The following is a 14,791-nucleotide window of genomic DNA, read 5'->3' on the forward strand; positions in this document are numbered from 1 at the left end:
AAAGCTTCTACACTCCCTCACTTCCTTCTTTTTTTAAAGTTTTTTTTATTTAGTGCATTTGGTTACACAAAAACTTTTAGCACATAGGAACAAGTAAACTGTCAACACATTAATGATCATACTATTTAACAAATATTAGAATAGAGATAAAACGTTTTTAAAAATGTAGTAAAAGCCAATCTTAAAATTATGATTCCTTATCAATGAAACAGAATTTAATTTGTTTAAGAGAACAATCAATTACGCCATAAAGTGCATAAAAATAATCTAACTAACCCCACAATAAAAGAAGCAGATCTATTTATGAGATCAAATTTGATTGAATTGTGAGAACTACATCTTTCCATATAATTCAATATCTTTGCAATTATCGGTTGGGGTGGAGTTCACGGAAGTGGCCTTCTCGTCAGGGCTCTGTGCGCCCTCTCCAATGTGAACCCCTTGGGTAAGCGCTCCAGCCCCTATCAGAGTCCTCACATTACAATGGTTTCAGTTGTAATATACAGTGTTACACTTGTACAGGTCAGTGATCTGACATGTATTATGGCATCCATCATATCACTTTGATTCGGCTGTCTTCATCCTCACTCTTATCGCGCAGGTATTGCCTGAATCCCCCCCATGTGTCTTTCGGCCTGCTCGCCGGAGGTAGTAGAGTAGAATATACCTCCTCATTGTCATTCGCCCATGTCATGTCTTTCATCCATTCTTTCAACGAGGGGGGGGCCTTACTCTTCCAGCGTACCAATATGGCTTGCTTGATTAAGAGCAGGCCCAGGTTTAAGAGTCTACGGGAGCGGAGTTCATTTTGACTACATAGCCCAATAGGCAGAGTCCGGATTCCCACACAATAGGTTTATCCACCATTTCTCCCAATGCCTCGCACACGTCTGCCCAATGCTCTGTGTGTGCCCCACATGACCACAACATATGCAGTATATCCGCTTCCTCACTCCCACATCTGGGACACCTCCCGTCTGTTGTGGGATATATCCTCTTGAGGCGGGCCGGAGTGAGGTGCAGTCTGTTAACAATCTTCAAATTGATTAATTGGTACCTGGAATTGCAGTAAACGTGTTTTGTTAATCTGCAGAGTTGTGCCCAGTGCGTTTCTGTGAATGTGACACCTAGGTCCTTTTCCCACTCCCCTTTAATGTCTAATTCCGGTAACCACCTAGTTGACAGTGTAAGTTTATACAATGCAGAGGCCGTTTTCTTCGTTGTGCCAGAAGATAATGCATACCATAAACTGGGGTGTGAGGGTGGCTCACTAGGGAACCCATCCCAAGTCGTCGCCAGCGCCAAGCGCAGTCTGAGGTATTACAGTTTCTGTAGTGTAGTATCCCCAATTATGGTCTTGATGACATCCCAGGTGTCAAATTGCCCATGACAAAACAGGTCTCTGAACTGTTGTATGCCTTTCTCCCGCCAGTGTGTAGCAAGGTCCGGGTCAAGCGTCTGGGAATATACGGAGCACCCCAGACCGGCATGTCTGTATTGTGCATTATAGTATGTCTAGGATGACCAACCACCCTGGTCCAAGCCTGTTGTGTGACCCGGATGGGTCCATTTGGATATCAACCCCTGTGTGCTCCTCGGCTATCCCATGTAGAAGATGAGCAGGGTTTTTCCCTTGTGTTTCCAATGTTACGTGGGGCGCTTCTGATCCTCCCTCCATCCAGTACACTGTGTAGTGAGCTTGCCAGGTCATAAAGTAAAGCTTGAAATCTGGGGCCATCAGTCCCCCTTGGTCCTACGGCATTGTAAGACGTTTCCAAATCGCACGCGCCTGCCCCTTCCATACGAATGCTGAACATGCCTCTTGTATCCTAGACAGCAGGAGTCTACCCGGCCACAAGAGGACAGTGCTAAATAGATGAAACAGCTTTGGCAGAATGATCATCTTAACCAGCGCCATTCAGCCCATAAGTGAGAACGGGAGCCGATTCCATCGACTTATCTTGGTGCATAGCACATTCGCCAGATCGTCATAGTTAAGGGAGCGTACCAGCTGCAGCAAATTAGCCATTTCTACTCCCAAGTATTTTACCCAAAGGGGGCCCATGCCAGTCCTTGTAGGTCTGCCGGTTCATCTGTAACCTAGGTCAGGGGAATATTTTGGAATTAACGTTCAACCTGCGGCCCGAGTATTCCCCAAATTCCCGTACTGCTGCTAGTATCCTCTGCAGGTACCTCTCAGGTTCCCTTACATATAACATAATATAATCGGCGTAGAGGGTTATCAACTCCCCCTCCACTCCCTGATCTAGTTATCCCCGCTCGAGCGTGCAGCGCTCTAAGGAGGTCAGACATTGGCTCTAATACTAATGCAAATAGTAGTGGCTCCGTGTAGAGAATGCGTACCCATTTGATAAAGTTTGGGTCGAAGCCATAATTACTCTGTACTCTGAATAGGAAGGGCCAATACACTGTGTCAGATGCTTTTTGCATATCTAGGGCGATTGCTGCCCCCTTGGTGTCTTTCGGGATTCTTTCCAATATGTTGTAACATCTCCTTATTAGTTGCTGTGGATCTGCCTTGTACGAATCCCGCCTTCATGCACCATATATGGCATCAAAGGGTTTAATCAGGAAGCCAGTATTTTTGCGAATATTTTCACGTCAGGATTGATGAGTGATAGCGGACGGTATGAGCCACACTCCTCGGGGGGGGGGGGCGGGGCTTTCCAGGCTTCAGTAGTAGGGTGATTGTCACCTCACTTGTTGTGTCCGGCAGCTGGCCAGATTCCAATGCTTCAGACCACATCGCGAGGAGATGGGGTGCCAATACATCCATGAATTCCCTGTAGAATTCCGCACCTAGTCCATCCAAGCCTGGAGCTTTCCCCCTAGGGAGGTTCTTTATAGCCTCTTTTATCTTCTGCAATGTCACTGGCGTGTCCAGGACCTCTCTGGCCTTGCTCGACAACAGTGTAGTGGGTATCCTAGCCAGATAGCTGTCTATTTCCCCATCCGTATCTGTACTTTGGGGTGAGTATATTTTAGCATAAAAATCATGCAACACTTCGCTAATCTCCTCCTACTTTGTAGCCACCACCCCGCCATTCCTGGCTATGCATGATAAATTTATACTCACCCTCTTGTTGCGTATCATGTGTTCCAAGAGCTTGCCCGGCCTTTCCTGCTTCCCATACCTGCGTGCTGTAGCTGATCTGTCAAAGCAAAGCAGCTCCCTGTCAGCTGCTTCATGGTACCCATCTAGTTGCACTTTAATGTCGGCATTGATCTGCGGCGACGGTGAAGTTGCATATTGCGACTGCAAATTAGCTAGCACTGCCTCTCTCCTTTCGAGATCTCTGCGTATGTCCCGGAGTACTATCAGCTCGGTGGACAGAAATACCTCTGATAAAGACCTTAAATGCTTGCAACAGCAACGCCTGTCGGGACACTGACCCCTCGTTATTTTCAAAGTATTAGACGATCTGTCGTAAGAGGTTATTTCTATATACGGGGTCTGCCAGAGCAGCCGCCTTGAGCCGTCAGGGTGCCCTCTGAGGTTTTCCCTCTGGAATAACTAGCATCAATGATATCAAGGAATGGTCCGACAGTGTTCTGGGCAGTATCTTTGTTTCCGTTACCCAACCTAGTGCCTTGTGGGATACCAGCCAGAGGTCTATCCAGGAGTGCATATAATGGACTGACAAATAAAGGTGTAAGCCCTTCGTGCCCAATGTTTTTTGTCGCCAGACTTCCCTCAGTCCCTGGTCAGTGAAATGTGTCTATCATGCGTGCTGTGCCTGCCAGGGATCTGGGTGCCGCCGATGTTCTGTCCAGGTCCACATCAAGTATAGTATTAAAATCCTCTCCACATGACCTGCGCGGTGGCGTACTTGGAGCATTTCCGGAACACCTCTGCATAGTGCTCCGGTTCATCTGTTTGGACCATAGACATTGATCAATAGGACTTCAGCACTACCCAGTTTCCTGTGTACGATCACATATCGACCCCCAGGCTCTGTGGAGAAAAAGGCAATGATCTATGTACCAGAGTCATGACACCCCGGGCCCTTGTAGAGTAGGATGTGTAGTATCGATGATCTTCCCACCCGAGGGCAAGTTTATTTGCCTGGTGGTCTAGCAAATGCAACTCCTGGAGGAACAGTATCTGTGCCCTTTGCCTATTCACATACACCATTGCCTTCCTCATCTGAACAGGCATTCCAAGACCTCTCACATTCCAGCTGAGCAGCTATGTTCCTGCTAGTCCCTTATCCACCGCCATCACCCAGCAATTTCCATGTCATCCTTCCACCTCTGTGCAGTCTACCAATAGTAAAGGAACTTCTTGCAGTTAGTCTAACATTTTCTCCCCAACAGTCCCTCTTGCCTCCCTCGCCCACCCTCATAGTTCCCCCGAACTTCAACCATGCATACCCTTAAGCCTTCCCCACCTCCCCCAACCCCTACACACTCAACTAAACTATGCACTTGCATGGGGGGTGGCCACTGTGGCGGCAAATTCGCATTAATGTCTTGCCGGTTCAAGGTTTTCTACGTTACCAATTACATTACAAGTACACATATTGAAGAACGTCCATCTGCCTTGCGTTTCTGGCCATCACTGCTCTCTGTCGGCCGCTCCCTGTGGTCAATATTCCTCTGCCTTCGGTGTTTGCTTATCAGGCAGGGGGATATTTGCTTCCACAAAGGTAACTGCCTCTTCCGGGAAAGTGAAGAAGTACATTTTGTTTTGGAACTGCATATGTAGCCTTGTTGGGTATAGCATTACGTATGGTATCCTGCTTTTTCTCAGCATCTACTTTACATCTGTAAATGGGCGTTTTTCCTGCTGGACTGCCAGGGTGTAGTCAGGGAAGATCCGGATCACACTGGGCCCCATCTTTGGCTCTTGCTTATCCCGTGCAGCTCGTACCACCAGATCCCTGTCGCGGTAGTTCATGGTCCTCGCTATTATTGGCCTAGGGTAAGCCCCTGGTTTAGGCCTTGCTGCCAAGGATCTGTGTCTGCGTTCGGCAATGAACATTGGTGACCAGCCAGGGTCTCCCAGCAGTTCTTTTAGGAGCCCTTCTACTGCCAGCTCCATCGGCCCTTCAGCGTATCCTCAGGGACCCCTACAATCCGTATGCCTCCAAGTCTTCGCACTTTAGCTTAACAGTGCCCAGATCTTTTGCCATGGTCGTCAGTGTTATGTAGTGCCACCAGCGTATCTTCCACTGTACTGATCCTAGTCTCTGTCTCCGCTATGCGCTGCATGGCTTTTTCCAATTGGGTGTGGATTGTCGGGACATTAATGTTAATACCGTCGAGCCTATCATTAATAGCTGCAAACCCTTGTTGCATTAAGGCGAAGACGCTTTGCGGATCCATGGAGACTGGTGCCGTGGTCACTGGTTGTGACCCAGGGTTGTTAGAGCAGCTGTCCCCCGTGCCACTCGTCTTTGTGATAGGTGTAGTTAACCTGTCCATTGCTCCTTTTTTCTTAGAAACTGCCCCTTTGGGCATTTTATTGTTCCCCGGGGACAAATCCCTGTAGCTGCAGGGCTTCTGCAGAGATCTGAGGGGGACCGGTATGATCCCTGCTAGGGCCTTCCATGAGTTTGTGCTCTCTTGCAATGAGCAGAAATAGGGACCTGCACACGTAGAGAAATAGTCACCTGCGCCCTGTGTCCACGCAGAAGTGCTGTCTCCTGGCCTCCTTTATTCTCCTTGGCTTCCCAGCGGGGCAGTTGCGTATCTCAGCCCTTTTCTTCAATTCAGGATGCCAGTGTGCAGAGTTACCCCATATTGTAGCAGTTCCACCAGTGGCTTGTCTTCAAAATGTAACTAAAGCACTGTGGTGCGTGGTCACTGCAGAGCAGGTTAGAATAGAGCAACCTACTGGTCATATGTACTCCCCAATCTCCTGGTTCGAATACCATAAACTGCTGCACTGTCACTGTGTCATTGGTGCGCCAAGGTATGCTACGATGGTGCAGCCCGTAGTGTTGACCAGTTAGCAAGGTTGGGGCTGGTAGCGTGGGTCTAGGTGACCCTATGCATCAAGTGGTCCCTCAACCACACATGACCGCGTGCATACAGGAATACCAAGCAGCCTCCCTGGGGTGCTTTCAACCTGCTCTGCTACATTACTGTGCTTCCTCATGTGACATGACCCAAAAGCGTTACTGCAGTGCTGCCCAGTTTGTCTTATTTGCCCTGAGCTAAGAACTGGTCACTTGAATACAGCTACAATGTCTGAGTGCTTTGCAACAGCCACCGCTGGTAAGTGCCACTCGTATTGTGAGTTCCAGAGTGCCTCACTGGGGAGCTCTAAAGTTAATGTCCATTAACGTGGGTTGCCGTATGACTGTTACCGGAGAGGTGCAGTGTTCTAACAGATGCTCAGCGGGTGTTCCTTGCACTGCGCTCAGGTTGACAACGTAATGTCTTCAGTCCATACTCCCGATTGAGTCTGAGGTCTGCTCTCATGCCAGATCTCGTGCGTGCGGGATAATGCAACTGTCCAATTAATGTTCAGTATGGGCTTGTGCCCTGCGTATGCGGTTGGGGCTGGGGGCTACCCTTCTACGGGTACTTTATGGACGGTGCTTCAGCTGGTGTGGCTGCGTCCCTACTCGAAGGTGTGGGTCCCCTCCCCCAGCTCAGATCGCTTACCGTACCTCAGTGTCTTCAACATCACCATGCCGTGCATTCGTGTTGAGTGACCGGAGGGCGTCTCAGTGTCACAAGCCGCAGGGCAGCCCTGACGTCTCCTGTTCATGGGTCGGGCTGCCCCATCACTCACAGTGCAAGTCTCGATGTCGGATAGCCCCAGGTGTGGCGGCCTCTCAGGAATCCACGTCTCAGGTCACTACCATGGAGGTCCCTCTCCGCGGTTGGTGTTGAGCGTCCCTGCCTTTACTTCCTAGCTCCGACAGCCAAGGGGGACTCCGCATTGGCCTCCGAGCGGGCAGATCTTCCAGTAGCTGAGCGGTCAGATCTTCGCGTAGCTGGGTGCAGTGCTTCGGGCTCTTCAGGTCCGAGCGCTGCACGGGTGATCTCGCAGCTCGCCACTAGGAGTCAGCAGTGGCGCAGGGCTTCATGCTGGAATGGCTCAGAATCTACTTCTTGGGACCTTCATGCACATTCCCGTCTAATATGATCTAGCACCGGATTGTATTGCGGCAGTTATTCTTCCAGGACCCGGGCTCGCCACCGGAGCTTACTCATGAGGCTACATTCAGCTTTGTGCGCAACAACGCCCCCCTGCCCCTATTTCTTGCAGGAACATGTTCTCAATGTAATTGGTCCGGTTCTGCCCTTCTTCCCCTTCTGCTAGTCCAACAATCCACACATTATTCCTCCGTGCCTGGCCTTCCGCTTCTTATGCTCTGTTTTCCAGGTTCTGTACCTGTTGTTTCAGGACAGAGACTTCCTGGGAGTTGTCTTTGCAACTGTTAGTGTTGGTCTGCACTTCCTTCTCCAACACCCATGTACGTCCTGACAGTACTCTGACATCTTGTCTAAGCAAGTTCTTATCTTTTTACATTGCATCTATTTTAAATTCCAGTGACGTTTTCAATTTAGCTATGGCAGCTAATATTTGTATGTCCATCCTCCCTGGCATTCCCTCGTCGCATGTTTCCTGTGATTGCATCTTCGTGCTTTCCGTCATCTGGGTAGGTCTGGTGAATGCGTCCACGGACGACTGCTTCCTTTTACCTTTGTTTGCTTTTGACGTCCTTGTAGGGGTGCTCCACCTTGGAGACCACTTCAATGCTGAGTGCTCCCGGTGCCGTCGGCTGCTTCCCACTGTGCTAAATTGGCAGTGCGCTCCATTCTGTTAGTGCTCTCGCACTCAATATAGTCATGTGGGTATCTCTATGCCTTTGCAGGGAAACGTTCTGGTGAAGGGGCTGTGATCTATTCACTATTATTCCTCCTCTGCATGCCTACGTTTTCACTCCCGCTGAAGTCCTTCTCTGTATCACTCTCTTCCTGGTACAGGTGATGGTGTGCCTTAGTGTCTGTCCGTGCTCCTCGTCCTACTGCCGTATCTCGTAATGCGCCGTGCCAGCCAGTGTTTCCCAGCACTATGAAGCATACTCTCCCCTCCACGGTCTTAGCAGTGCCCTGGTCTATACACCATCTCAGGCACTGACTTGTGTTGCCTCTGCATTTGTCTTGAGGCTGACTATCCGGACAGTCCTTCCGCACTTTGCCAGCTCCGTCTAGTTCTGCGTTGGAGCGCTGACTGGAGGCTTTGTATTTAGGCCTTAATGTATGTTGCTACTGCTGCAACCTGGATCTATCCTTATTTCGCCGGACCCCGAGGCACACTGCACACCAGGGGTTTGCACTGCCTGTCCGTAATGTACACTTGACCCAGTACAGGAAATACATTTGTGTCCCTGCTAGTGGTTGTGCAAATGTTAGACCCTTTAAGCACGGGACTTCTCCGACCTCTCGTGTTCTGTACTGAAAGTTAATAGTTGCCCCACTTGCAGCGCACTCGCAACCCACTAGCAGCCAGCACCCTGCTACAAAATGTCTGTGACTAGCGTGCAGCCGCACCAGTGTCTCTCGTACGTTTATGGCAAATGCCACCTACCAGGTGCTCTTTGTTGCTGCAGTATTTCTGGGCTGAGCACTAAGCACAATTGAACCGGTTCCACGTTTTAGTCACTTCGCTGGTAAATTACACCGGTGGAATGCGTGTGTGTGTAGTCAGTTGTTCATTTGCAGGTTTTGGGCTCACGCCATCTATCCCTCTTTGGCTACTTGGCACATAACCATGGTTTCTGTTCCTCTGCTCATCGTTGCTGATTCCAAGAGTGCTCCGCATCTGCCAGGCTCTGTATTTCGCTGTTACAGCCTGCAGCTCTACCAACTGTTCAGCTTTCGGTCACCTACCTCATTCCTCTCAATTAGTGCAGCTCTCGGATCATACACCGACTGTCGTGTATCTGTTTATGGACTACCAGCTAGTTTTGCCATCGGCCGCACGGCCGTGATGTTATTCAGCCCTTTGTTCCTGTGCTTGCAGCATCATCTTTGTTTCTTCAGCCCCTCTGGCTCTCTAAACTTCAACTCGCATCTCGCTCTCTGGTCTACAGATTTCACCGGGGCTGCGACCGATACATCCATAGTATATTCTTACGTCTGTAGATATATTTTGACACTTGACTTCCAGTTCCATACCCTTCTTTGTTGCTGGATAATAAACGGATCCGCAGGAGCCCACGGGAATCACAGCCTACTCCGTGGCCATGTAGCCACGCCCCCCCATCAAGATGTAAGACTGTTTGACAAGGTCATGGTTGGCGTATTATTTAACACACCCTTGTCATTAAGACAGTGCATATTACATGAATTTACCGAAGTATTCCAGGTACACTTCCTTTCAGATTCTCTATGCACCACTTTCTGTCGTGGCATTTCCGCTTCCGTGTCTAGATGTGGGTGTAAATGCTCATGCAATTTTCGGGCATTGAAGTCTCCTGCTAAGACCACTTTTCCATCAGGTTGACAATCAGCCCAACAAGACAAAGGCTTATCCACCAAAAGTTGCATATTTTTTGTACCAGCGTCATCCAAGGGGTCATAGATGTTTACAATCAGGGTACCACTATTCGTGCATGCTGAGTCGCTAAAAATAACAGGGAGAACATTAGGGCTGATGGGGCCAGCTAAAAATTGTTTAAACCTAAAATAAACACGTGCACCTACAGCAAGGGCTCCATAAGGACGGCCTTTAGTCTTCTGCCCAGAAGCTCTACAAGTAACCTGATGGCCATCAACTTTAAAATAATTAATTGCCCAGGTTTCCTGTAGAATAAAAACATCACTGTCAGTGATATAAATGGCCAAACGGATGGAATAGAAATTATCTGAAGCCTCTAGTATTCCAGGAGATATATTTAATGTTATCACACAATTTAAGTCAATTGCCAGCTATGTAAAGTGTCAGGAAGCCAACAAACCACTTCTTTGGTGGAATTAATGAGGCCCGCAGACTAGGATGCTCAGACATTACTAAGTTTTGTGGGAGTGCCAAAGAAAGAGCAAGGTGTGAGGGTTTCAAAAGCTTGTTCTCTGGCACATTAGTGATATGCTTTCAACATACCGTAAGTTGTTAGCCTTTGTTGTTTAGAGCAATCATATTGGTACATAGCAAGGCCGCTACTGCTGGTGAAATGAATTCAATAAGAGCCCATTTGTTAGGACTACACATGACTGGAAGTTCAATTTGTAACATTTCTTCCGAGCAAATTGTGGACAGGCCGGGAATGTTACGCCATAATTCCATTAATTGAGATCAATTCAGAAATGGGCTCTCTGCTCCGGGGTTTAGCAGAAGTGACCGGCCCTGGGTTTCATAACCTGGATGGTGGAATTCATTGTTCGGGGCCCAAACCAAACCATTTGTTCAAAACGCCCTGTAGCTAGACTTGTTTTACCTTAGCGTCACCCTGTGCCCTTGATACGTTAAATTTGCCCAGTATGTCCACTGAAGGACTGCAGGCTGCAATGTGTAGTCTTTAGTGCCCTCGTCGTAGATGTCAATTTTTCCTTTAACGGGTTGGATTTATGTGCAAGTCCCCGTGAAACTTCCTTCTGCGAGCTCTTCGTGGGGAGTCAATGCAGGAGCATTAGTTGCCTCTATATGGCCCTCATTCATTTCTAATAGAAAGGGTGATGATAGGGCATCAACGGGCCCTGAATTAAGTACTGTATATAGAATACAGATGAGGGACTCTTGGTCATTTAGTATTACCTCTGACCGGATTTCACCACCCACCATTGGTATTACTTTGGATTGCTCCCATTGGGTGGCTACTTGAGTGTCTAAAACAATTTCAGCAACCTTTGCAAGAACAAATTTCAATTTGCGTTACTACTTGGCCATACGAGCACATAGTACGAATAGCGAGTTTTCACAACATCTTTTGCATGGTGTTAGCTGTACAGGTAGCTTTTTTTTCACACTGGTGAAATTGAAGTATTGGAACATACAAAGCTTTCATCATCACTGTCGTATTCTCAGGAAGGCACAAGTTTTTGTAGATCTGGGCTGATAGAAATGTTTGTTCCTATAATATGGTCATATCCCTCTGGTGTTTTCGAATGGATATCTTCCCCGTCCCCAGGGATATTTTTTAGACCAAGACACAAGTTTAGCAATGAATTGTCATTGTTGGAGGGAGGGAGGTCGGGGAAAGGTTTCCCCAAGACTACTTTGGGGCTGTACGTTGCACCAAGAAGATCAAGCAGGCTATTTTCCTCAAGCATGTTTTGTTTACTGGATAGAAAAAACCCAGTAATTGTTTAGGTGGGACACATTTTCCTGTTTTTCTTTTTTTGGAAGCGGCGAGCCATTTGATCGTTTCTTTACTTGGATGGGGCTGCTTGTCCGCTTTCCGACACGGTTGATTGATCCTCATCAATAGTTTCTTGCAATAGCTGTGTCTTCTCCTCTCCTTCACCCTCTGTGCCCTTCTCTCAAAACACTTAAAATATTCATGTCTTCCAACTATCCCACCTTCACCCCTTTTGGCACCTTCTTTACCCCTTTAGGCACTTCTATTATTCCAATTTTGGTTTCCCAAATCACTCCATAATCTACCAGCTTCTTCACCACTCTAGGCTCCATTTTCATCCCTCTTCTCTGGCACTTCACGCATAGCCACCAATGTTCTCCACTTCTCCCCCACTTTTTACCTTATGGGCCTTCCTTTCCCCACCCTTCTGGGTCCTCCTCCTCCTCCTCCAAGCTCACTGGGTCTCAACTTCCCACCTTTTAGGTCTGACTTTTCTCGCCTGCTTGCCTCCTTCTCTCCCCATGCTCAACGTCCTCTGCTGCAGCCTCCTGCTCCCCCCACAGCTTCCTATCTTCCTTTCACCAGCCAGCAATGAATGAGCTCCTCTTCTCTCATGCCACCGCCTACTATCTGAGCCCTTGAAGGTTATAAGGCTTTGGCCCCTCCTTCCAGCCTCACCTGATGGGATGATGATCAGGTGTGTTGGTTTCATGTGGGGAACTTGGGAATCCTAGTTCTCTGGGCCTGGATGCATCTGGGCCACATATTTGAGAACTATGCTAGCCATATAGGATTTCCCAACTCCCTCTTGTTCTTTAAGCTCCTGGCTTTCTGTCTCAGGGATACTTTGGTCTAGCTCAGTTCCCCTTTTCCATCTAGATTCCATGAAAGCTTTAGCACCCATGCGAGGGAAGGCAAGACCATGCTGAGAGCGCAATGGCAATGCCTCTCTTTATTAAAGGGGCCAGAGTAACTATCGTCATACTCTGATTAATAGCCCTTTCTGCGACCCCACCATTCACCAACGTGATCAGGCAGTGCACTTTGTCACACCTGCTTTATTAGCAACTACACTATATATTGTTCTGCCCCAAATGTAAATCTCTCAGAAGATGGCATTTACTGCCTTGTTTGAGAAATGATGGTTTCTTGCAATGTCGCCCTGTTTTTATATATAAATGTTATGTGGGTGAACACATTGCCTGTAGCTTGGGATCCCGCAATGGTTCTTCAGGTTGAAGTTAGAATTAGGAAGAAAAAGTGCAAATTAACTAGAAAATCGAAACGCTAGTTATTCTTGCCAAATGTATGTAAGAACTGACTGTAATGGCATCATTGATTGTATAGGATGTAATTTGTATGAAGATTAAACTGTGGTATAATCCGAAATACGGGAATGCTAACTATAGCTTACTGATATTTAAACATTATTTAAAGTATTATTGGTCTTCTGTAAGATTAATGGTTGTTTTTAATGTTATTTTTGAAAGTTGATATTTTAATATTTATCTATGGGTTTTCTTAGTCTTTTACGGGACTTATTTCCCTAAATAAATAAAGCAAAACAATGATGATGATTCCTGTTTCAGATTGTCTTGGAATTCACTAAAACAGGCTGTCAGATCTTCTCGTCATTGAGGTTGCTTGACCCTGTGTGTCTACACTTTGTATCAGTGAGATCTTTTACAGACAGAAAGGTATCTAGCGAGCTTCTCTAGTCCGCCTATCAGCAGCAATGCTTTAGAACAATATCCCAATGACCGCTATGATCACACCAGCCACATGTTCACTGCAGTACTGCACATTTATTCACCAGGGCTTTTTAAAAAAGATAGTTCTCTTGGAGTGTCTCTACCACTCCTATTTGCTTCAGGCTAAGTTAGAACACGTTTTCTGTATGGTAGTCTAGCTCAGATCTTGATTTTGCAGTGGCTAGTCTATAACATTGTTACTAATGTCTCTCTTTATATCATCTTTCTTCTTTGAAATTGTCAGTTTGCTGTCCTACACCCTTATCTACTTCAACTACAAACTATTGGCCTCATTATAACCCTGGCGGTAAATCCACCAGGACACCAGCAAATACAATTACCATTTCTGGCACTCGTTCCGGCGGCATTACTACTGGATTTCGAGTAACTGTGTAAATCCCCATTCATGGAGTCCAATAGGACTCCATGGGGGGGATTTGCCATCATGATCGGCACCAGCAATACCGGATGGAATCAACTCAGGTGCCCCACCAGCAATCCTGTAGTCGGCCGGTCCGATAAAGTGCCGGTATTTGTTAATACCGGCACTTCAAGACCGGACGACTTCTAATGAGGCCTATGTCTTTCGCTTCTCTTCAAACGCCTGTCATACATGGAGGATCATTATTACCCACTTTTGTAGGCAAACCAAATTCTTCATGTCCAACTCTGGTTACTCCAAACGTGCACCTCTTGTATTTGTAACCATGTACCTCCTTCCTGTGGTCCGTACACAAGCAGGCTTTACCTCTTACAATTGTCAGTTGGAAGATAAAACCACAGCAACATCTAGTCACCGGCACCTGCTCCCCCCTCTCGGTTTTGTTTTTTCTCCCCGAAACTCCTTTCTTCATCTCGTTGAAACATTGCTTGCTCAGAGTGACCCCTGCAGCTATCTGTACCTCTTGTAACTCTCTTGTACTTCGTGTTGGGCAGCCAATTGCCCGGCTGCAATGTGTTTTTACATACCCCTCTGTATACCTCACGGCAAGTATGCAGCTTGTCCAGAAGCTTATGGCATGGCTCCGGGTACTGCAGTTTTGTGGCTTGCAGTCCAGTGCCTTTCAATATTTTCTGACCCACCAGTGAGCAACCACAGCATCGCCTCACATTTTTTGCCTGGGCCAGAACTAAGCAGAGGTGTGTTCCACTACCACCCATCCCCCCCCCCCCCTGCAGCCCTCCCCCATTGCCCAATCTTGGCCAATTTACACCATGAAGTGCCATTTTCATACTGTCACATGGTTTTCCACATTGAGACACCTGTAAGTGATTTCAATCCGGCACTTCACCTAAGTCAATGCCTAGCGTGTAATGCGCAACATAAAACCTTATTTATTTATTTGTGTCTATAAGTTCTTTTATTTCTGAACGATGTACCACTTATATCACGCCCCTCTCTTATAACCCTCCCCCCCCCCCCCCCCCCCCCGGTCACACTGAACCAGGAAGCTTGCTGGTTTGTAAAGTTTAAAATATTTATGTATTGCACAATATATATCACACTATTTTAATGGGTGTACAATGATCACCAATGGGGTGATGTCACACTAAAAAATCTCTCATCACAAGGAGTAATGATGGGAAAAGCAATGCAGCACAGAAATAATACTTTTAGGTATTAAAGTGCAGTATGATTACTATTCCCCCTGTACACCCCCAGTCCCCCCAATATGCAATATGAAGAAATAGAAGGAGAGAGAACCGGTTTCAGGAATGCAGAAATCGATACAATATATCAATCCCAATTTCCCCCAG

The 14,791-nt window shown here is 47.3% G+C and overlaps 1 protein-coding gene across 1 annotated transcript in view; it reads left to right on the top strand.

Annotated features, from left to right (window-relative positions):
• Positions 1-14,791, top strand: part of OLAH (oleoyl-ACP hydrolase) — a 545,979-nt gene that overhangs the window by 342,645 nt on the left and 188,543 nt on the right. The window lies entirely within an intron of this gene.

The sequence above is a fragment of the Ambystoma mexicanum genome, chromosome 2q, assembly GCF_040938575.1.
Source record: "Ambystoma mexicanum isolate Mex_15411 chromosome 2q, UKY_AmexF1_1, whole genome shotgun sequence".
Taxonomy (NCBI): Eukaryota; Metazoa; Chordata; class Amphibia; order Caudata; family Ambystomatidae; genus Ambystoma; species Ambystoma mexicanum.